This window comes from Macaca mulatta, chromosome 1 (genome assembly GCF_049350105.2).
Source record: "Macaca mulatta isolate MMU2019108-1 chromosome 1, T2T-MMU8v2.0, whole genome shotgun sequence".
Lineage (NCBI taxonomy): Eukaryota > Metazoa > Chordata > Mammalia > Primates > Cercopithecidae > Macaca > Macaca mulatta.
Window position 1 is genome coordinate 26,542,555 of NC_133406.1, and position 22,214 is coordinate 26,564,768.

Consider the following 22,214-nt stretch of genomic DNA (forward strand, 5'->3'; position numbering starts at 1 on the left):
TAGTGTGGCTGCTAAAAATACTCAATTTGCAAGCTACATGATCCAAATGTGCAAAATAATAATGATAACACCTTTCTTTCCTCTTCTGTAACTCAACTTCTGTTTTATGCACCAATTCTGCCTATTGGCAGAAACTTGATCAAATCCCTCGAGGTAAAAAACACTGGTCATTTCAAATTTAAACATGGTCATTTCCATATTCCGCTCCCCCATCTTCCTTACCTTAGGTGGCATCTACATTCTAGGGGTCTGCATGGCATGATGGCCTGGGACACATGGGGCCTCTGCTTGTTGGCAGTCATCCATGCTACCCTCATTCCTTCATGGACACCTGTCCCCACCAGCAGATTTGCTGGAAAATCTGAGACTCTTGGTTTTCAGCCCCTGGTGCATCTGGGTCTCTCTGTTTCTGCCCCATCTGGGTTTCAAGGTATACAGGCCATCACTTGGTTAACTTTGAGCCCCTCTAACCACCCAGGAGATTATTTGGGCCCTTCTTCCTGATGCACCATCCAGACAGGAGGAGGGAGACTCAGAAGGGCTGTGTCAGCCCAGCTACCAAGACCCATGCAGCCCTCTCTCTCCCTCTGCTCTACCTCTAGAGACATGGTGGCCACCTCCTACAGCAAAAGGTGGCCTTGGCTCTCAGATTCCCAGCCCCTCACATCGTTTCATCCCAGAGTGGAAGGCCAGACTCAGAGCCCACTTCCACAGCCACTGAACTTGGCTCTGGGGTCTCCTGTTCCCATCTAACTAAATCTCCTCTCTCCCTACCCAGCCACCCTGAACTAGTCTCTGAGGGAGCAGGGCTTTTGGTGGCTCAGCATTTCTCTAACAATCTGCTGGTTTCAAACAGATTATTAAAAGGGATTTGACTCTTGCAAATCAAAACCTCAGCTCTTAAAATAACTGTTTCTACTTCAAGTTTAAGAATATCTAAGCCCTGATTCCTCACCTCAGAAATGGACGTAATTATACCTACTTTACAGGAAAATTATAAGAATAAAGCAATCTATTTTGGAATAAGAAAGCCAGGTATGTAACTCATTACTATCAATAGTTGGATACCTCAACTGATTCAGTCTCTCTCAACTGTTGAAATCTCACCTGATACAATCAGTTTACTAAATGAATAGAGGGTAAGTTCAGGGGTGGCAAGGAACTGCAAAAAGGGAAAAGTGCTCAATTATTTTCTCTAAATCTTATCCCCACTCTATTAGATTTCTCTGTCATTGTGGAATGGGAGATTATTTTCAGCTGTCTTCTCCCTGCTAAACCAGATACCTGCTTAGAGCGCAACACCTTCATTTCACAGCTGCACACTTTACCCAGAGACTCACAGATCTCCCTTGATTCATTCAGCTTTCTGCTCAAATGTCCCTGTTTCAGTCAGGCCATCCCTGATCCCCTCTCCCAAAAAACAATGGACTTTGACTGCTTTGCTCAATGTCACATATTTAGTGACCGGAACAGTGCCCTGCATGCAACAGACACTCTATAAGCGTTAATTAAAGGAAGAAAGGAAGGAAAGGAGGAAGAGGACAAGCCAGGCTGGCTATCACCCTGACTCCCTGACATCTCAAACCTCAGAAGGCACTAGCTAAGGGAGCCACAGAGTCTTGAAAGGACACTTCCCAAAGTTCCGGTGTCCTTCTCCCTTTCTCCTACTCCGGCTGCCAATAGCACAGTTCTCAAAACAGCAGCCATGGCCCTTCCCTAAATGTCTTTCTCAGAGCGTTTCCCCCTACAGAGAGAGCCCAGAGATCTCTACACTTCTCAACCCAGAGGTCACTGGGCAGGATCACCCCAAACCCTGTCTCTCCTCTGCCTCCCCAGAATAAAGCAAACAGAAAAACATGTGGAGCCAGGAACTGGGGTCGTCAAGGGATGCAACGTTTTACTTTCTCGTGGCAGGATGCTCTCCACCTTGAAGTCTGCATGCTGGCCCAGAACCAGAGGAAGTAAAGCCCCCGCACTCAATCACACAGGGACAGCCAACTGCCCTGCCAAGAGGCCAGCTCCTCCCGGGGCTCCCTTGCACACCAGGTCCCAGCTACTGCCACACATCCTTTCATCTTCCATTATCTCTGGGCTTTTGTACACATGGCCTCATCTCCCTAGAATGTCCTTGATAACCTCATTTGCCTGCCCAACTTTTCCTCCCTTTCAGGACTCAACCCAAATATCAAACTTCCCTGACATCTACCTCCTCCTCAGTCTGAACTGGTCCTCCATCCTCTCCTAACCCCTGAGTTCTGCTATATCCTTAGTTATCACTGTGCACTATAACTGTAACTTGCCTCCTTGCAAATGAGGCTATTGAAAAATAAAGCTACGTCTTATTTCTTGTGTATCTCCTGTCCCTAACCCCAAGTCTGATACACAGAGACATAGTGCAATGAATGTCTGGTCATTCATTTATTCATTCCACAAATATTGGACCAGGCACTGTACTTGGTACTGAAGGTACAAGAACAAAAAGGGCTGAGAGTATGAATCTCTCACCTCAAGGAGTCTGTATCCTAATAGGGGTGAGACAGACAATATCAAGTAGAGAAATAATTGTGGATAATTATAATTATCGATTTTTATTATAGATTATTGAGTCATTATAGATCATGATTAGCAGTAGAGACATAACTATAGATTAATAGTTGAGAGGGCTCACTCTGTGCCAGAATATCAGGTCCACACCCACACACGTACACGAAGTACAAGTGCTTACACACCCGTTTATTAGATTATATTGGACAAACAAGACAAGCTTTGGCTGATTCTCAACCTTGCCCAAGGCACAGTGTATTAGACTCTCAGTCGAAGAAAATAAACAGGGTTCTTTCATCGACATCAACAGAGGGACCTTACTTTAGGAAGGGGATCACGGGAGGCACGGAAGAACGAGTGAGTGAGTGAATGAGATTACAAACACAACGAAGCTGGGTCCAGAATGCAACGGTCACTAGAAGCCCCTTCATCCCGGGATAGTTTCTGACACCTCAGGATCCAACTGGCAGTAGGGATTTAAGACAGGTTCTATATGCAGACGACAGGGCAGATTCATTTGCCCAAATCTCCCCTTTCCAGTGCTTATCTTCAGGGTCAGTGAGAGAGGGAGGATTGGGATTCTGGAAACACAGTCAGAGTAAAATGCAGCCATTCCTGAGAGGTCACTGTGTTGAAGCCCTGAAGTTGGCCTTGGGGATACCATTAAAAGATCTGTGGAGCTCTCATTCAACCCCACCCCTGTCCTAGGCAGGGGAGGCACAGGTGTAAACATCTAATGAGGCAATAGGAGAAGCGCCGTCACAGGGGTGTGTGCACTGGGCAGATCACAGAGGACAGGCAGGTTCTTTCTGCTGGGATGGAGAGGGCAGCGAGCAGGGAGAGGCAGGGAAAGCTTCAGAAATTTATTGTGAGCTGGGCCATGACTGTAAGATGAACAGAAAAGAAAATGAACAAGAATATTTCAAGCAGAGAAGAGAGCAGGAAGAAAAGCAAGCAAGGACGGAAGCACAAGGGGTGGTGAGTGATGCTGAGTGGTGGTGGAGGAAGGTAGAAGGAGAGGATGGGTCTCAAGGTTTGCTAAGGCCACATACCCTCTGATTCTGAAAGGCAGCTTGCAAAGGGTCTGGAAACTCAGATTCAAATTCAGAGACAGCATCTGCAAGAAATGCCTAGTAAAATTCCCTGCCCTGGAAGGTAGGGCAGGGACAACAGGGCAGCCCCTACTCCCAGGGCAGTCCCAGCCTTAAAGAATACAGCCATCTGGAGTGGGGGGAATACTGGGAATTCAAAGAAAGGAAATAAGGAAATGGAGTTGGTTTCTGCCTTCTTCAAACCAACAAGAAAGGAGAGTCACCCCAAGTTCAGGCCTCAGGCGCCACAATGCCCATCCACTGATGCACCTTCTCACAGACAGCACTGCTCGGGGGTGGGAGTACTGGGGAAAGGAGAGCTCCCGGGTGAGAACCCTGCAGCAGCCCCCCCAGGTGCCATCCTGCCCCCTGGAGCTTATGAAATGTGCCACACCTCCTGCAACAGGTGCAGGGAATCGCCAGAGCATTTAGAAGCAACAGCACTTCCTGGGCCTCCTAAGAACCTGGCCCACACCCAACAGGCTGGCATCTGTGCTCTCCAGGGGAGGGAGAAATTGCCTGCAATCATCCTTCCAGGTGTTCTATCACAAAGACCTCCTTGTGAGACATTCAAAAGGCCAAATCTATAACCTACCCTTAAAGGGAAATCGTGATAAATACAGGCAATACAGCAAATACAAGACAATTTCCCAATAAGAATAAATAATACCCAAAATGCACTGAGTGCTTGCTCTGTGCCAGAGTGTAAGTGCACACATGCATATGCTCGCACACCAAGTATAAGTGCTGATATACCAGTTTGTTAGGTTATACTGGACAAAGCTTTGACTGTTTCTCAATCTTGCCCAAGATACATTCCCACTGGGAATTCTGACTTCGGTATCTCTGTGTGAGGGACATCTGGGGAAAGCCTCCATTCCTGTAGGATTAAGGTTCTTCACCTGTAAGATATGTTAACTGTTTTCTTAAAAAGTCTCAAGTCTGCCAGATGAAGGACACACACTGTTTCTTACAGTAAGTGTTCAGGAGAAGGTGTGGGGAAGTGTCTATGCAACAGTGCACACCTGCTTCCCAGTAGCTCGTTAGCTCACCCACACCCAGGTCACAGGGAAGGCAGGGGACAGGTGCTCATGGGGCTCCCTGCCCTGCTCTGCCAGTGCCTTGGGCTCCTTGATCTACTTCCTCAGGGTATTTCCCGTGTCATAAATCTGCTCCCTTCCCTCTCCCGACCACCCTGTCCATCCCCTGAGCTGAGCTCTCCATGTCCTTCCAGTCCAGCTTCAGTGTCTCTGAGCTCCCCAGGTGTGTTTTGAACTGCATTCTCTGATCAGAACTCAGCTCTCTGAGCACCTGGGCTCAAGTCATTGCCTTTGGCTCCTCCTCCATATCCCAGCACCACTTTGTAATGGGCTGGGTGGGGCAGAGAGCAAGGGAAAGAGGAAATAAAAAACAGAGAAAGAAGAAAAGAGAGACAAATAATGAAAGCACAAAAGAGCAGCAAAGAGAAGGGGAGAGAAGAGGAAGAGGAAAAATGCTCAGGCAGTCAAAAGATGAAGAGCCAGGGAAAGAAAGTAAGGCCACAGGAGACTGAGATGGGAGACCCAGCAGAGTGTTAGGGAGAGGACTGACTGTCAGAGGCAACTGCAAAAATCTGCACTTGTCCTAGGCTAGTGGTCATCAAACTTGAGTGTAAATAAAAATCACATAAGATGCTTATGAAAATGCAGATTTCTAGTCCCTGTTCCAGGGTTCTGATTCTTTAGGTATGGTGGGGTCCTATAAATCTGTACCTTTAAAAAATAACCAGCCCAGGAGCTTCTGATGGAGGTGTTGAGAAATACTGATGTCCATTCTCAGGAAGGCACTTTGTGGCACACTAAACTGCGGAAATTCTCCTCAGAATTTGATATTTTAAATGCTCAACTTTGGAACTCAACTGTCTTGGACCATGCAAGCAATAGCTGGGCTCCAGGAGTGGCTCGACTCTGCTCTCCAGGGAACTGCCTGAATCTGGGAGGATGGCAGGTGCTCTCTGATGGACAGATCTCTCCTCTGGGATGTGGAAAGTTAGAATAGAGGGTCTCCAAGGACCTTTTCATCTAGAAGAAACCCACCAGTCTCCCAAAATGTGATGCCCATCTTGATCTAACTAGATAGACACATATATTCTGAGGCCAAAATTTGACCAAATGTTCATTCTCCAGCCATAGGTGTTAGACAATACAAGTACCTTTAAAAAAAAAAAAAAAAGAAAGAAATATTAAGGCTAGGCATGCTGACTCATGTAATCCCAGCATGTTGGGAGGCCAAGACAAGAGGATCGCTTGAAGTCAGGAGTTCCAGACCAACTTGGGCAACATAGTGAGACCCCATCTCTACCAAAAAAAAAAAAAAAAAAAAAAAAATTAAATTAGCCAGGCATTGTGGCACATACCTGAAGTCCCATCTACCCAGGAGGCTGAAGCAGAAGGATCTCTTGAGCCCAGGAGTTCAAGTCTTCAGTGAGCTACGATTGCGCCACTGCACTCCAGTCTGGGTGAGAGTGAAACCTTGCCTCTAAAAAAAATTAATAAACACATAAAAAAATTTAAGAACTGATTTTGTTTTTATGACCTACTTTAAATTTAAGTTAATGCCAACATGTTTAATTATATGTATAGCATTTTACAACTTTCCTCCAGTATTTCTAGTTCCTTACAAGGATGATTATTTTGTGTTTTAAAGTATTTTTTAAGAGACGATGACCAAGTGTGTTTTATAGCTTGGTTATCTTAATGGGTTGGGGAGTGTAGTGTGTTTGATATAAATAAGTTAACTCTTAGAATGCCAAGGTTTTTAAAAAAACTTTTATTTTAAAATAAAAGGAGTGCAAGTGCCAGTTTGTTGCTAGGGAAACTTGTGTCATAGGGGTTTGTTGTAGAGCTTTTTCATCACCCAGGTATTAAGCCTAGTACCCATTAGGTATTTCTCTTGATCCTCTCCCTCCTCCTACCCTTCGCCCTCCAAAAGGCCCCAGAGTCTTTTTCGCCGCTTATGTGTCCATGTGTTCTCATCATTTGGCTCCCACTTATAAGTGAGAATATGCAGTACTTGGTTTTCTGTTCCTGTGTTAGTTTGCTAAGGATAATGGCCTCCAGCTCCATCCATGTTCCTGCAAAGGACATGATCTCATTCCTTTCCATGAATGCCAAAACTTTGATTCCATCATCTTCTGGTAGATACCTTCTATATTATGATGCTCACATTTCTGCCTTGGGAAAGGGGAAAAGGGGACTTACTAGATTAACTCCTCTGCCTTATTTATAAAGCCCAATATTAATCCTATAATAGCTCATTTCTCTTCTGCAGCATCACTTCCAGCTGCCCCATGAATAAATCTTCCACTTCATTTATTCTTCCCCCTGTACCTTTGCCATTAGACCTTCAATCTTCTGGAATACCCTCCTTGATGTTCAACCCACCTAAAACTCCCTGTCCATCAAAAGTTCCAAGAGCTAATAATATCTCCCTCTTCTCTATGTCCCATATGCAGCTCTTAGTAAGCATTCAGCAAAAATTTATTGAATGAATGAATAATTCTGTCCCCCCCAACACAGGTTTGATTTTCCTTCTTATAATTAGAAACCCCTTTTACAGTAATATTAATATTTTATCTCTCATACTACAGTTTTCTCAATGAATTATTATACCCATGTCACCTTGTAACTAAAAAAAAAAAAAAAAAAAAAGCAAAAAAATGACTGGGCATGGTAGCTCACACCTGTAATCCCAGCACTTTAGGAGGCTGAGGCAGGCAGATCACTTGAGATTAGGAGTTCATGGCAAAACCAAATCTCTACTAAAAATATCTCGAAAAAAATAAAAAATTAGCTGAGTGTGGGGGTGTGCACCTGTAATCCCAGCTACTCAGGAGGCTGAGGCAAGAGAATCGCTTGAATCCAGGAGGCAGAGATTGCAGTGAGCCAAGACCATGCCACTGCACTCCAGCCTGGGCCACAGACTGAGACTCTCTCAAAATAAATAAATAAATAAATAAATAAATAAATAAATAAATAAATATTATTTATGTATTAATATTTATACATAAATAAATATTATTGTTGCTGTTGAATCCTGGGATACTTGAAGGGATAACTTTTGCCCACAGATCAATCCTAAAAACCATGAGAACCATGAGACCTTGGAAATCAAGGTCACCTATAATCTCCATCTACTCTACATACCCAATCCTTTCTCCCACTAGTTCCCAACACATTTGGTCTGCCACTTATACACCGACCCTTCAACTGTTCATGTGTCACCCTCAGTGCTAACCTTTTTGCTTTGCTCATACCAGTCACCGATATCCAAAGTGCCCTTTCACCTCCCTCACACCTCTTTAAATCCCACTCAGCAAAAAAGGTTGATGATGCATCCCATCATTTCCATAAGGTTCACCCTCACTGCTATAATTCACACTGAGCTCCCCTTCCTCCAATTATGTGACACCATGTTTATTCTTACAGCATAAACATGGTGTCACATAATTTTCTGTATCCTATATCATGGCACTTAATTTATACCTGATTTTCACATATTAGTTTTTATATCTGTTAGTCTTTTTCCTACAAATGGATTATATAGTTTGAAGGAAACATCTGGGTATAGAACAAGCTGTGTGTCTGCTTCACCCAGAGCCCCCTTTTAAAGGGAATTAGACCAAATAAGCAGCCACACTGCATTCCTGTATTTGTTCGCTGGGGCTGCCATAACAAAATGCCACAGACTACATGGCTTAAACAATAGAAATGTATTTCTCACAGCTCTGGAGGCTAGAAGTCCAAGATCAAGGTGTCAGCAGGTCTGGTTTCTCCTGAGGTCTGTGTGCTTCGTTTGCAGATGGCCATTGCCTTGCTGTGTTCTCACACTGTCTCCTCTGTGTGCCCTGCTATCTCTTTGTGCATCCAAATTTTCTCTTCTTCTAAGGACACCAGGCAGAATGGATTAGGACCCATGCTCACAACCTCACTTTAACCTTATCACATTTTTCAAGGCCATATCTCCAGATACAGTCACATTCTGAAGTACTGGGAATTAGGGCTCCAGCATATAAATTTTGAGAGGATGCAACTGAGCCCAAAAGAGCTTCAATCACCTCTATCATAGATTAGAATGGAGCAGATGCCTGATCCATAGGCATGAGTTAGCTATTAGCCCAATCCATTGGTTAGCTAATAGTTCATCAAGTGGCTTAATATGAAAACTCTGTGCAGTGGGGGACTATAGTAAATACATAGGAGAAACATATTCTTTCCTGAGAACTTGAAGGAGAAAATATGCCTGCTGGCCGCAAGAGGAAAAGCTGAAATATGAATGTTGTATATTCTTAGTCTCTTCCCTCCCATTTGTACCATACCCTGGTGCTTAGCACAGCGTTTGATATATACTCTGAGTCTGGCTTTGGAGTAGCTTCATTCTACCAGCCGTGTTACATTTTCAAGAACTTTTTTTCTTCAGGCAATATCTGGCATTCGGCCTCATTCCCTCAACACCTAATTCCTCACTTCTAGTTTAGTAAAAATGAAAGATTTTGGCTGGGCATGGTGGCTCACACCTGTAATCCCAGTACTTTGGGAGGCCAAAGCAGGCAGATTGCTTGAGCTCAGGAAGTTCAAGTCCAGCCTGGGCAATATGGCAAAATCCCATTTCTACCAAAAAATACAAAAATTCAGTATGGTGACATGCACCTGTGATCCCAACTACTTGGGAGGATGAGATGTGAGGATCACCTGAGCCTGGGAGGTTGAGGCTGCAGTAAGCCAAGATTGCACCACTGCACTCCAGCCTGGGTGACAGAGTACGACCCTGTCTCAAAAAAAGAAAGAGAAAGAGAAAGAGAGAGAGAGAGAAGAAAAGAAAAGAGGAGGAGGAGGAAGGAAGGAGAGAGAGAGAGGGAAGGAAGGAAAAGAAGGAAAGGAAGGGAAGGGAAGGGAAGGGAAGGGAAGGGAAGGGAAGGGAAGGGAAGGGAAAGGGAAGGGAAAGGGAAGGAAACCGAAGGAAGGAAGGAAGGAAGGAAGGAAGGAAGGAAGGAAGGAAGGAAGGAAGGAAAAGAGAGAGAGAGAGAGGGAGGGAGGGAAGGAAGGATCTCCCACATGTACCTTCAAAAATGCCTTCTATTTGGAGGCAGTGGAAATAACAAGAATAACTGCAGAAAAAAACATTTATATGTTCCCAGTGAGATGCAAACTATATTCAATGTTCCAGTCCCTACTGCTGTCATACAGACTACTCAACACTTAAGACAAAAACAAACCAATTTTTTTTTTTTTTTTTTTTTTTTTACTATACCCACATATTCTGTGGGTCAGGAATTCAGAAAAGGACAGCTTATCGCTGTGGTACAATCTGAGCTGTCAGCTGGGAAGACTTGAAGCCTGGGGGTGACTTCACAACAGGAGATTGAAATCTTCCAAAAAGTCACTCACTCACATGTCTGGTGGTCAATACTGGCTGTTGGCTGGGTCTTCAGCTGGGGCAATCAACTGGAACACCAGTTGCAGCTGAGTGGTTTTCTCAACCAGCTCCCTGTCTATAGTAATAAATGGGGAGTCCAAAGGTCTCAGACTTTCATTTGTAGTGCTTCTGTTCCTTTCTGTGCAAGCTAATATGATTCTTTTAAAAACTTTGTGAACTATTGGCATATTAACTTATAATTTATTCCATTAGATGAAGAGCCACAGCGGCAAATCTCTCTGAGCTAAGTCTTTCTCCACCTTGGGCTCCCTGTAAGGCTGTCATGGAACAGTGACCTTAAGATTCCTATAAGGCCTATTGTTAAATAGAGAGGAAGGCAAGCTCCCAATTGCCTCCCTCTAGCAAAAACGGAGTGAATCCTGGAGGAACACTGAGGCAGGGAAGCTGAACCTGGCATTTTCATTCAAAGTCAAAAGCTACAAGGAGGGTGGCAAGTGGTGCCTCCACTGGCACAAGTCAAAGTCAAGCCCTCTCTGGAGGAAGGGTCACCAAGTTAGACCTATAGGACTCACATCTCTTTAAGCTCAAGTAATGAACCAGTGAAAATGACCAAGCACACAAGAAGTCAAACCACTAGTGACAACAGATTTAGACACCCAAGAATTGCAAATTATGGAATTGTCAGATTTTTAAAAAAATAATTGTTACGAATGAAATCTTTAATGAAATAAAATATTTGCTGCAATAGCAAAAATGAAGATACAAGAAACCACCAGCAGTGAAAAATCTTAAAATACTACTCCAACTCCTGACCTCAAGTGATCTGCCCACCTCAGCTCCTCAAAGTGCTGGGATTACAGGTGCCCGACCAGCCTGGTTAACATGGTGAAACCCCATCTCTACTAAAAATACAAAAATTCGCTGGGTGTGGTGGTGCATGCCTGTAGTCCCAGCTACTCGGAAAGTTGAGGCAGGAGAATCGCTTGAACCCGGGAGGCGGAGGTTGCAGTGAGCCGAGATAGCACCATTGCACTCCAGCCTGGGCAACAGAGCAAGACTCCATCTCAAAAAAAAAAAAAAAAAAACCAAGAAAAAAAAACAACAAAAACTACTCAAGTTGCTTGTTAACTTTAAAAAGGAGGGAACAAAAGGTATCCGCAAATGGAGAAATTTGGTGGAACCAACCTCACTACGTGATCAAAGTGAACATCAGTATTGGAACTCTGTACTGTCTTGGGCCTCCTGTGGTGATGCACGGAGAGGGACACAGTATCATATATGCAGTATTCCTGCCCCAAATATTTAATCAGAATCCAAGAATGAGGAAACAATTAGATCAATCCAAATTGAAGGACATTTTGCAAAACAATGTGGCTTGAACTCTTCAAAGATGTCAAGGTGAGGCTGGGCACGGTGGCTCATGCCTGTAATCCCAGCACTTCAGGAGGATGAGGCAGGTGGATCACCTGAAGTCAGGAGTTCGAGACCAGCCTGGCCCACATGGTGAAACCCTGTCTCTACTAAAACTACAAAAATTAGCTGGTCATGATGGCGTGCACCTGTAGCCCCATCTACTCAGGAGGCTGAGGTAGGAGAATCGCTTGAACCCAGGAAGTGGAGGTTGCAGTGAGCCAAGATCAGGCCACTGCACTCCAGCCTGGGCAACAGAGTGAGACTCCACTGCAAAAGATGGAAAAAAAAAAAAGTTAAGGAGATGAGAAAAATTTTTTTAAAGAGGGGCTCAGGACTATTCCAGATTTATTTATTTATTTTTTTGAGACAGAGTCTCACTCTGTTGTCAGGCTGGAGTACAGTGGTGCTATCTCAGCTCACTGCGACCTCCGCCTCCAGGGTTCAAGCGATTCTCCTGCCTCAGGTTCCCAAGTAGCTGGGACTATAGGCTCCCGCCATCACGCCCGGCTAATTTTTGTATTTTTAGTAGAGACGGGGTTTCACCATGTTGGCCAAGATGATCTCGATCTGTTGACCTCGTGATCCACCCGCCTCGTCCTCCCAAAGTACCGGGATGACAGGTGTGAGCTACCGCGCCATGCCTTATTCTGGATTTGTAAAAACTAAACAAATAGAATAGCTAATGGAATGAGTGATTCTTGATTCTATCCTGGATTGAAAAAGAAAAAATATTTTTAAAAATATTACTGTTGGGACAATTGGAGACATCTGAATTTGGCCTATACATCAGATAATACTATGTTTTCAATGTTAGATTTCCTGAATGTGATACTTGTATTGTTGTTATGTTGGAGAATGTCCTTGTTCTTAGAAGACATGTGTTAAGATATTTAGGGTAACAGTAATTGAATTCTCTGTGAAATGAATTCTTAAATGGCTTACCAAAAAAATATTTGTGTGAACATCCAAGTGTGTAGAGAGAAAGAGAAAAAGCAAATGTGATAAAATGTTAACAATTAGTAATCTAGATAAAGGGTAAATGAGCATCATTGTGCTATTCTTGTAAGTTTTCTGTAGGTCTGAATTTTTTTAAAGAAACAAAAGTTTGGGGAAACACTAACGACTACAAATAAAAAGTAGAGCGTATCCAGTTAACTATTAGTATCAACACTCCCACAGATATGTTGGGGCCATTCCTTTCTGCAGGCCAAAGCAGAGCTCAGCCACTCCAGACAACACACAGGCAGATGAGGTCACTTTGCCAAGGTCACAAACACCATCACCACATTGCCAGAACTTCCCTACCCGCATGAAAATATCTCCTTCACCTTGGCTGAATTGGACAATTTAAATAAAGAATTCTGCTCCCTTTTATATCATTAACTAATCTGTTGTACAGATTAAAAGATTAGAACATACAAAAACATAAAATGAAATAAATTTAGGCATGCTAGAGTGGAGAGATTCAAGCTGATGCTTTCTGGCATTTTTCCTTCATTTCTTTGATGTTGTTTTAAAACTGTTTGGCCAGAGAGAAGGAGAGAGGGCAAGAAAAGAAATCAGTGCTGCTATGAATAACTGCCATCAACCACCAATTTAGGGAGTCACCGGAGCAGAACATTTCTCAGATGTCAGTTTTTCTCAGCTACACATTGTCCTTTCCTTCGATTATCACTGGCATGTCACCATATTCTGCAAATCTCAGCAACACCGCACCTTCGGCCCACTGGTCACTCATGATTAAAAACATGGGGCTGGGGGAGTAGACTGGGGGGATGGCGTCAGCCAAACCACTATGGAGCCAAAAGAGTTCGTAGGGCTCTATAGTTCTACTGGCTTAAAAAAAAGAATTATCTGTACTTGCATGGCCTTGAGGAGAGACAGGACTGTTGGAGAGAGATAAGATTATTTTCTTTTTCCTTCTCTCCAGTGAACCAAACACAATTCTCATTCTGGCTTTCCAGACTCAGGGCTCATGTTTGAGGTTTTCTCTTCTCACTTCTCTTGGTCAGAGGTGATCACTTTTGCAGCTCATGACATATGTGTGATTTTATGTACAATACCTTAAATAACACTTTTAGAAAATCTGTTTTCTGTCTAGGGGCAGTGGCTCATACCTATAATCCCAGCACTTTGGGAGGCTGAGGCAGGTGGATCACTTGAGGTCAGGAGTTTGAGACCAGCCTGGCCAACATGGTGAAACTCCGTCTCTACTAAAATTACAAAAATTAGCCAGGCATGGGGGCACAGGTCTGTAATCCCAGCTGCTTGGGAGGCTGAAGCAAGAGAATCGCTTGAACCTGGGAGTCAGATGTTAGAGTGAGCTGAGATCGTGCCACTGCACTCCAGCCTAGGTGACAGAGCAAGACTTCATCTAAAAATAAAAGAAAAAAAGAAAAAGAAAAGAAAATCTGCTTTCTGGTTAACCTAAAATGGCTTGTTGTGGAAGAGACACTGTCTAGGAAACAAAGCCTGCTACATGCTGAGATTTTGTACCTCTGAGGTCTTCTCAGAAGCGAGTTGTAGACTGCAAACGGTTGCCTGGACTATTGTCAGGACTCCCCCCTAAGGAAAACCATATTGCAGGGAGGACTGTGGGACAGTGAGTGTTAATGAAGGACCTAGAAAGCTGAACTGGTAGAGAGATTCCTGACGGATAAGAGATGATGGGGTTTTGTGTGTTAACACAGAGATACTACAGTACTTCTCTTTCTGCTTCTGTCTCTGGGAGAGAAGTTAGGCACAAAAATGACCAAAAAAAGCATTCTACTCATCTCTTCCCACCTCTTCCCTGCACAGTCATCCCTCTGGTAACACAGGAGCTAAAACCCAATCACAGCTACCACAATAAAGGGACTTGAGCGCTCAGTAAATGCATAGCCGAACTCGGGCTAAGGTTAACTTGTTTCCATTCACCAAGTCAGATTAAGAGGAAAAACAAATCAAAGTTCTCCTTATAATCACATATTAATTCTAAAAATAATTGTATGTTCACCTCCTACAGTGTGCTAGGTAGGCTTGGAGGTGCAAAAATAAATAGCACACAGCCCCTTCTCTCAAGTCACCCGTAGTAGAATAGAGATGAGCCTTCCTGAAACCAGGGTAGTAGAACCACTAGAAAAGGAGAGAAAGTCAATTTGGGAAAGACAGGATAAATCATGAGGCAGCATCCAGCAGACATGGGAAGAGAGAGGGTCTGTACCCAGGGACTGGAAAAGGGACATCTCTTCCACAGAGACACAAGGGAAAGAGGAGACAGTAGATCATTTTCACGGGCAACAAGGTCACCACCATTATAACTCTTAGTTTGTAATGAAACTAATTTGAGCCATGATGGATTTATCACCAGCAGTGTCCCCAAAAGTTTCTAAAATCGATGGCTTACATTAAAGAAAAAAGAGAAATAATTTAGAATCATTAGAATAAGGATTTGTAGGGCAAGTACTTAATTATAGCTAAGTGTAATTTCCTTAAGCAAGTCATCCTCTCTTAGTTATATGATTACACTTATATTATTATTAAGTCTGGTGATTAATACTGAATTTAACATTTTAAATAAAAGTTTCAGTATTATTTATGTTAAGTGAAATAAGCCAGGTACAGAAAGACAAATGCTACATGATCTCACCTATATGTAGAACCTAAAAAAATTGAACTCAAAGGAGCAGAGGGTAAAATCACCATTTTACCAGAGGCAGGGGGCTGTGGAATTGGGGAAATGTTGGCCAAAGGATACAGAATTTCAGTTAGATAGAAGAAATAAGTTCAAGAGTTCTACTGTACACCATGGTGACTATAGTTAAAAACAATATAGTATATATGTGAAAATTGCTAATAGAGTAGATTTTAAGTGTTTTCAACACAAAAAAATAAGTATGTGAGGTGATAGATATGTTACATACCTTGATTGAACCATTTCGCAATGCGTACATATATCAAAACATCATGTAGTACCCCCAAAATATATGGATACCATTTTGTCGATTAATAAATTAAAATTTCAATATTTAAAAAAAACATAACTGTTTATATAACAATATAAGGCAACAAGTTAGTTAAGTTATTCCCAAAATATAAACATAAAGATAAAATCTGGAGAATAAGGAAACACAATCATCTAGGTCAAATGGCTTCTGTGATGACCTAAACTAAGTTTAATCACAATTCAGTGAACTTGATCTTCTCTCAAGCCTAAGTTGTACATTGATTTTCAGTCCAATCCTAGAGTCAGAAATTCTACAACCCTCATGAAACATCAAGGTTAGACTTGGCTTTGCCTTGAGCATTTCACAGCCGTTGACCAGCCAGCCAGTTGCATTAGCTATTAGCCACTTACCCTTGTTAAAATTACAATGCTTGTCAATTTCTGGACTATCAGGATTAGAAAAAGCTCCTCCTCGTGCTTCAAGCTACAGAGAAAATGCAAAGGATGTGGAGTCTGGGCAGGCAGCACCTCTCCCTGATTGTCCCACCAGTGAGAAAGACATTACTTGTGGTAACTAAATTTATGTCTTATTTCTTATTCCTGACTTCTCCTTCCTTCCCAGATTGCTATTTCAGTAACTTCTTGTCATTTTTCAAGTATCTTAAGTGTTTTTTGATTTTTTTTTTTTAGTCTAATGTCATTTTAAAAATTCAATTTAAACATTAGCCAATATTTGACAAAAACTTTTAAAATGAAATTACAGATTCCCCACCAAGATCTCCTTTCTTCCCCATATTCTCTGAGTATCAGGAGATCTTAATAAACAGAATGCTGGGTGTTCCATGGGTGATTCTGGCCAAGCAACTTCTATCTCTGGCATTTCAACAGTGGTGTCTACTCAGGAGCTTCTCCACTACTGAGTAGGTTAGGTTTCAAAAAGCTGTAATAGTCCATTTTTTCAAAAGTCTATAGTGAAGCTAAATAAAGAACCAGCATTACAGACAGTACAGCACTCTGATGTGCAGCCTCTGGAGCCCAATTTCCTAGGTTCAAATCCCAGCTCTGCCAATTATCATCTGTGACCTGGCTATGTAATCTCTGTTGCTGTTTTCTCATTTTTAAGATGGGGAAGAGCACAATAATACCTCTCTGCTGTGAAAATAAAATTAGTCCATACATTTAGAACAGTGCCTGACACATAAAGTGTTCAATAATTGTCAACACGATTAGCTAGTGACAAAAACTGAAATTGCCCCAGAGAACTATAGATATTGATGGCATTAGTTTCAACTCTTATTTCAATTCTCTTAAAAATATGTTATTTTGTCTTTCTTATCTTTACTACATATAAAATTTATAACAAGCTAGGTCTTACACAATTATAGACATTTTCATAAATCTCTTTTAGTTAGGATCCAGATATCTAGACAATGAGAGTATCTTTTCAATAAACTGAAATGCCTGTAATATCAAAATGTATTAAATATGACTTTTTAGCTTATTCTTTTTGTCTTACTTTGTTTTTCAAAAAAAGCAAAACCCAACAAACTTGTGTTAGACTATGAATGAGGACAACTCTAAAAAGACCTAAGGTGACTGCTAATACCACCTGGTGGTGGGGGCAGAGTTAATATGCTTTAGCTTTGGGGCATAGCTTTGTCATCTGAGAAAATTATAAGTTGAAAGTGTCAGGCCTCTGAGCCCAAGCTAAGCCATCATATCCCTTGTGACCAGATGGCCTGAAGCAACTGAAAATCCACAAAAGAAGTGAAAATAGCCTTAACTGATGACATTCCCCTGTTGTAATTTGTTTCTGCCCCACCCTGACTGATCAATGTACTTTGTAATCTCCCCCACCCTTAAGAAGTTTCTTTGTAATTCTCCCCTCCCTTGAGAATGTACTTTGTGAGATCCACCCCCTGCCTGCAAAACATTGCTCCCACCTCTACCACCTATCCCAAAACCTGTAGGAACTAATGATAATCCACCACCGTTTGCTGACTCTTTTCGGACTCAGTCCACCTGCACCCAGGTGAAATAAACAGCCATGTTGCTCACACAAAGCCTGTTTGGTGGTCTCGTCACACAGACACATGAAACATTTGGTGCCAAAACCCAGGACAGCAGGACTCCTTCGGGAGACCAGTACACTGTCCTCATCCTCACTCCATGAAGAGATCCGCCTATGACCTTGGGTCCTCAGACCAACCAGCCCAAGGAACATCTCATCGATTTTAAATCGGGTAAGCAGCCTCTTTTTACTCTCTTCTCCAACCTCTCTCACTATACCTCAACCTCTTTCTCCTTTCAATCTTGGCACCACCCTTCAATCTCTACCTTCTCTTAATTTCGATTCCTTTCATTTTCTGGTAGAGACAAAGGAGACACATTTTATCTGTGGACCCAAAACTCCGGCACTGGTCATGGACTCGGGAAGGCAGCCTTCCCTTGGTGTTTAATCATTGCGGGGACACCTCTCTGATTACTCACCCACGTTCCATTGGTGTCTGATCTCCGTGGGGATGCCTGCCTCGATCATTCACCCATGTTCCCTTGATGGCAAGTCAATTGTGGGGACGCCTGCTTTGGCTGCTCACCCACGTTGCAGCCCAGGGTTGCTCCCCACCCCCTTCTCCGTGTCTCTACCCTTCTCTTTAAACTTGCCTCCTTCACTATGGGCAAACTTCCACCCTCCATTCCTCCTTCTTCTCCCTTAGCCTGTGTTCTCAAGAACTTAAAACCTCTTCAACTCTCGCCTGACCTAAAATCTAAGTGTCTTATTTGCTTCTGCAATACCGCTTGGCCCCAGTACTAACTCGACAGTAGTTCCAAGTGGCCGGAGAATGGCACTTTCGATTTTTCTATCCTACAAGATCCAGATAATTTTTATCAAAAAATGGGCAAATGGTCTGAAGTGCCTGATGTCCAGGCATTCTTTCACACATTGGTCTCTCCCTACTCTCTGCTCTCAGTGACTTGTCCCAAATCTTTCTTCTTTCTCTCCTGTCTGTTTCTTCAGTCTCCACCCCAAGCCCTTCTTTTCTATGGACTCATCTGACCTCTCCCCTTCTCCCCAGGCTGCTCCTCGCCAGGCCAAGCCACGTCCCAATTCTTCCTCAGCTTCTACTCCCCTACCCTATAATCCATCTATCACCTCCCCTCCTTAAACCTGGTCTGGTTTACAGTTTCTTTCCACGACTAGCCCTCCCCTCCCTGCCCAGCAATTTTCCCTTAGAGAGGTGGCTGGAGCTGAAGGCATAGTCAGGGTACATGTGCCTTTTTCTCTATCAGACTTTTCCCAGATCAGCCAGCATTTAGGCTCTTTCTCATCAGACCCCACTAAATATATACAGGAATTCCGATATCTAACTCTGTCCTACAATTTAACCTGGAGTGACTTAAATGTCATCCTAACTTCTACCCTCTCCCCAGATGAACGGGAAAGAGTTTCTTCTCTCGCCCAATCTCACGCTGATAACCGCCAGCTTCATGAGCCAGACCTCCAGGAAGGCATTAGAGCAGTTCCCCGAGGAGATCCCCAATGGAACTATCAGGCAGATTCCCCAGGTATAGCTGGGTGAGATTACATGGTTTCCTGCCTAGTTGAAGGGCTTTAAAAGGCAGCTTACAAAGCTGTTAATACAACAAACTTAAAAAAACTACCCAAGGTAAAGACGAAAACCCAGCCAAGTTCATAGCCTGTTTGGCAGTAACCCTTAGACACTTTACTACCCTAGACACAGAGGGGCCAGAAGGCCATCTTATTCGCTATGCATTTTATTACCTAATCCCCTCCTGGCATTAGAAAAAGCTCCAAAAATTAGATTCCAGCCCTCAAACCCCACAACAGGACTTAATTAACCTCGCCTTCAAGGTGTACAATAATAGAGAAGAGTTGCAATTACTTGCCTCCGCTGTGAAAGAAACCCCAGCCATATCTCCAGCACACAAAAACTCCAAAACGCCTAAGCCACAGCAGTCAGGCGTTCGTTCCTTCAGGACTTCCTCCCCCAGGATCTTGCTTCAAGTGCTGGAAATCTGGCCACTGGGCCAAGGAATGCCTGCAGCCCGGGATTCCTCCTAAGCCGTGTCCCATCTGTGCGGGACCCCACTGGAAATTGGACTGTCTAACTGGCCCAAGGCTCTGACTCCTTCCCAGATCTTCTCGGCTTAGCAGCTGAAGACTGACACTGCCCAATCCCCTCAGAAGCCTCCTGGACCATCACAGATGCTTTGGGTAACTCTTACAGTGGAAGGTAAGTCCATCCCCTTCTTAATTAATACGGAGGCTACTCACTCCACATTACCTTCTTTTCAAAGGCCTTTTTCCTTTGCCTCCATAACAGTTGTGGGTACTGACAGCCAGGCTTCTAAACCTCTTAAAACTCCCCAACTCTGGTGCTAACTTGGACAACATTCTTTTATGCACTCCTTTTTAGTTATCCCCACCTGCCCAGCTCCCTTATTAGGTCGAGACATTTTAACCAAATTATCTGCTTCCCTGACTTTTCCTGGGCTACAGCCACACCTCATTGCCACCCTTTTCCCCCGTTCAAAGCCTCCTTCGCATCTTCCTCTCGTATCCCCCCACCTTAACCCACAAGTATGGGATACCTCTACTCCCTCCTTGACAACAAATGATGCACCCCTTACCATCCCATTAAAACCTAATCACCCTTACCCCGCTCAACGCCAATATCCCATCCCACAGCACATTTTAAAAGGATTAAAGCCTGCAGCATGGGCTTCTAAAACCTATAAACTCTCCTTACAATTCCCCCATTTTACGTGTCCAAAAACCAGACAAGGTGCAGGATCTGCACCTTATCAACCAAATTGTTTGGCCTATCCACCCTGCAGTGCCCAACCCGTACACTCTTTTGTCCTCAATACCTTCCTCCACAACTCACTTTTCTGTTCTTGACCTTAAAGATGCTTTTTCCACTATTCCCCTGCACCCCTCATCCCAGTCTCTTTGCTTTTACCTGGACTGACCCTGATACCCATCAGGCTCAGCAAATTACCTGGGCTGTACTGCCGCAAGGCTTCACAGACAGCCCCCATTACTTCAGTCAAGCCCAAATTTCTTCCTCATCTGTTACCTATCTCGGCATAATTCTTCATGAAAACACATGTGCTCTCCCTGCCAATCATGTCCGACTGATCTCTCAAACCCCAACACCTTCTACAAAACAACAACTCCTTTCCTTCCTAGGCATGGTTGGATACTTTCGCCTTTCGATACCTGGTTTTGCCATCCTAACAAAACCATTATATAAACTCACCAAAGGAAACCTAGCTGACCCCATAGATCCTAAATCCTTTCCCCACTCCTCTTTCCGTTCCTTGAAGACAGCTTTAGAGACTGCCCCCACCCTAGCTCTCTCTCCCTGACTCATCCCAACCCTTTTCATTACACACAGCCGAAGTGCAGGGCTGTGCAGTCAGAATTCTTACACAAGGACTGGGACTGTGCCCTGTAGCCTTTTTGTTCAAATAACTTGACCTTACTGTTTTAGGCTGGCCATCATGTCTCCATGCAGCAGCGGCTGCCGCCCTAATAATTTTAGAGGCCCTCAAAATCACAAACTATGCTCAACTCACTCTCTACAGCTCTCATAATTTCCAAAATCTGTTTTCTTCCTCACACCTGATGCATATACTTTCTGCTCCCCGGCTCCTTCAGCTATACTCTTTGTTGAGTCTCCCACAATTACCATTGTTCCTGGCCCAGACTTCAATCCGGCCTCCCACATTATTCCGGATACCACACCTGATCCCCATGACTGTATCTCTCTGATCCACCTGACATTCACTCCATTTCCCCATATTTTCTTCTTTCTTGTTCCTCACCCTGATCATACTTGGTTTATTGATGGAAGTTCCACCAGCCTAATTGCCACACACCAGCAAAGGCAGGCTATGCTATAGTATCTTCCACATCTATCATTGAGGCTACTGCTCTATCCCAGTCCACTACCTCTCAGCTAGCCGGACTCCTTGCCTTAATTTGGGCCCCCACTCTTGTAAAAGGACTATGCGTCAATATTTATACTGGCCCCATATCCTGCACCACCATGCTGTTTTATGGACTGAAAGCTTTCCTCACTACGCAAGGAGGATTTAATGCCTCTTTAATAAAAACTCTTCTCCAGGCTGCTTTACTTCCAAAGGAAGCTGGAGTCATACACTGCAAGGGCCATCAAAAGGCATCAGATCCCACTGCTCAGGGCAATGCTTATGCTGATAAGGTAGCTAAAAAAGCAATTAGTGTTCCAACTTCTATCCCTCATGGCAGTTTTTCTCCTTCTCATCTGGCCACTTCCACCTATCTCTTCCCACACAAGGCAAATGGTTCTTGTACCAAAGAAAATACCTCCTTCCAGTCTCACAGGCCCATTCTATTCTGTCGTCATTTCATAACCTCTTCCATGTAGGTTACTAAGCCGCTAGCCCACCTTTTAGAACCTCTCATTTCCTTTCCATTGTGGAAATCTGTCCTCAAGGAAATCACTTCTCAGTGTTCCATCTACTATTCTACTACTCCTTAGGAATTTCTCAGGCCCCCTCCCTTCCCTACACATCAAGCTGAGGGATTTGCCCCCGCCCAAGAACGGCAAATTAACTTTACTCACATGCCTCGAGTCAGGAAACTAAACTACTTCATCATCTGGGTAGACACTTTCACTGGATAGAGGCCTTTCCCACAGGGTCTGAGAAGGCCACCATGGTCATTTCTTCCCTTCTGTCAGACATAATTGCTCAGTTTGGCTTTCCCACCTCAGTTTCTCAGGCTCTTGGTATTCAGTGGCACCTGGTTTTATCTC

The 22,214-nt window shown here is 43.6% G+C and overlaps 1 long non-coding RNA gene across 1 annotated transcript in view; it reads right to left on the reverse strand.

Moving 5' to 3' along the window:
• Nucleotides 1–22,214, reverse strand: part of LOC144340297 (uncharacterized) — a 129,637-nt gene extending 107,423 nt beyond the window's left edge. Inside the window, exons 1-2 of the long non-coding RNA XR_013416237.1 lie at nucleotides 22,023–22,214; nucleotides 6,031–6,152 (exon numbers count right to left, since the gene is read on the reverse strand). This is a non-coding gene — a long non-coding RNA (uncharacterized LOC144340297). The remainder of the gene's footprint in view (nucleotides 1–6,030; nucleotides 6,153–22,022) is intronic.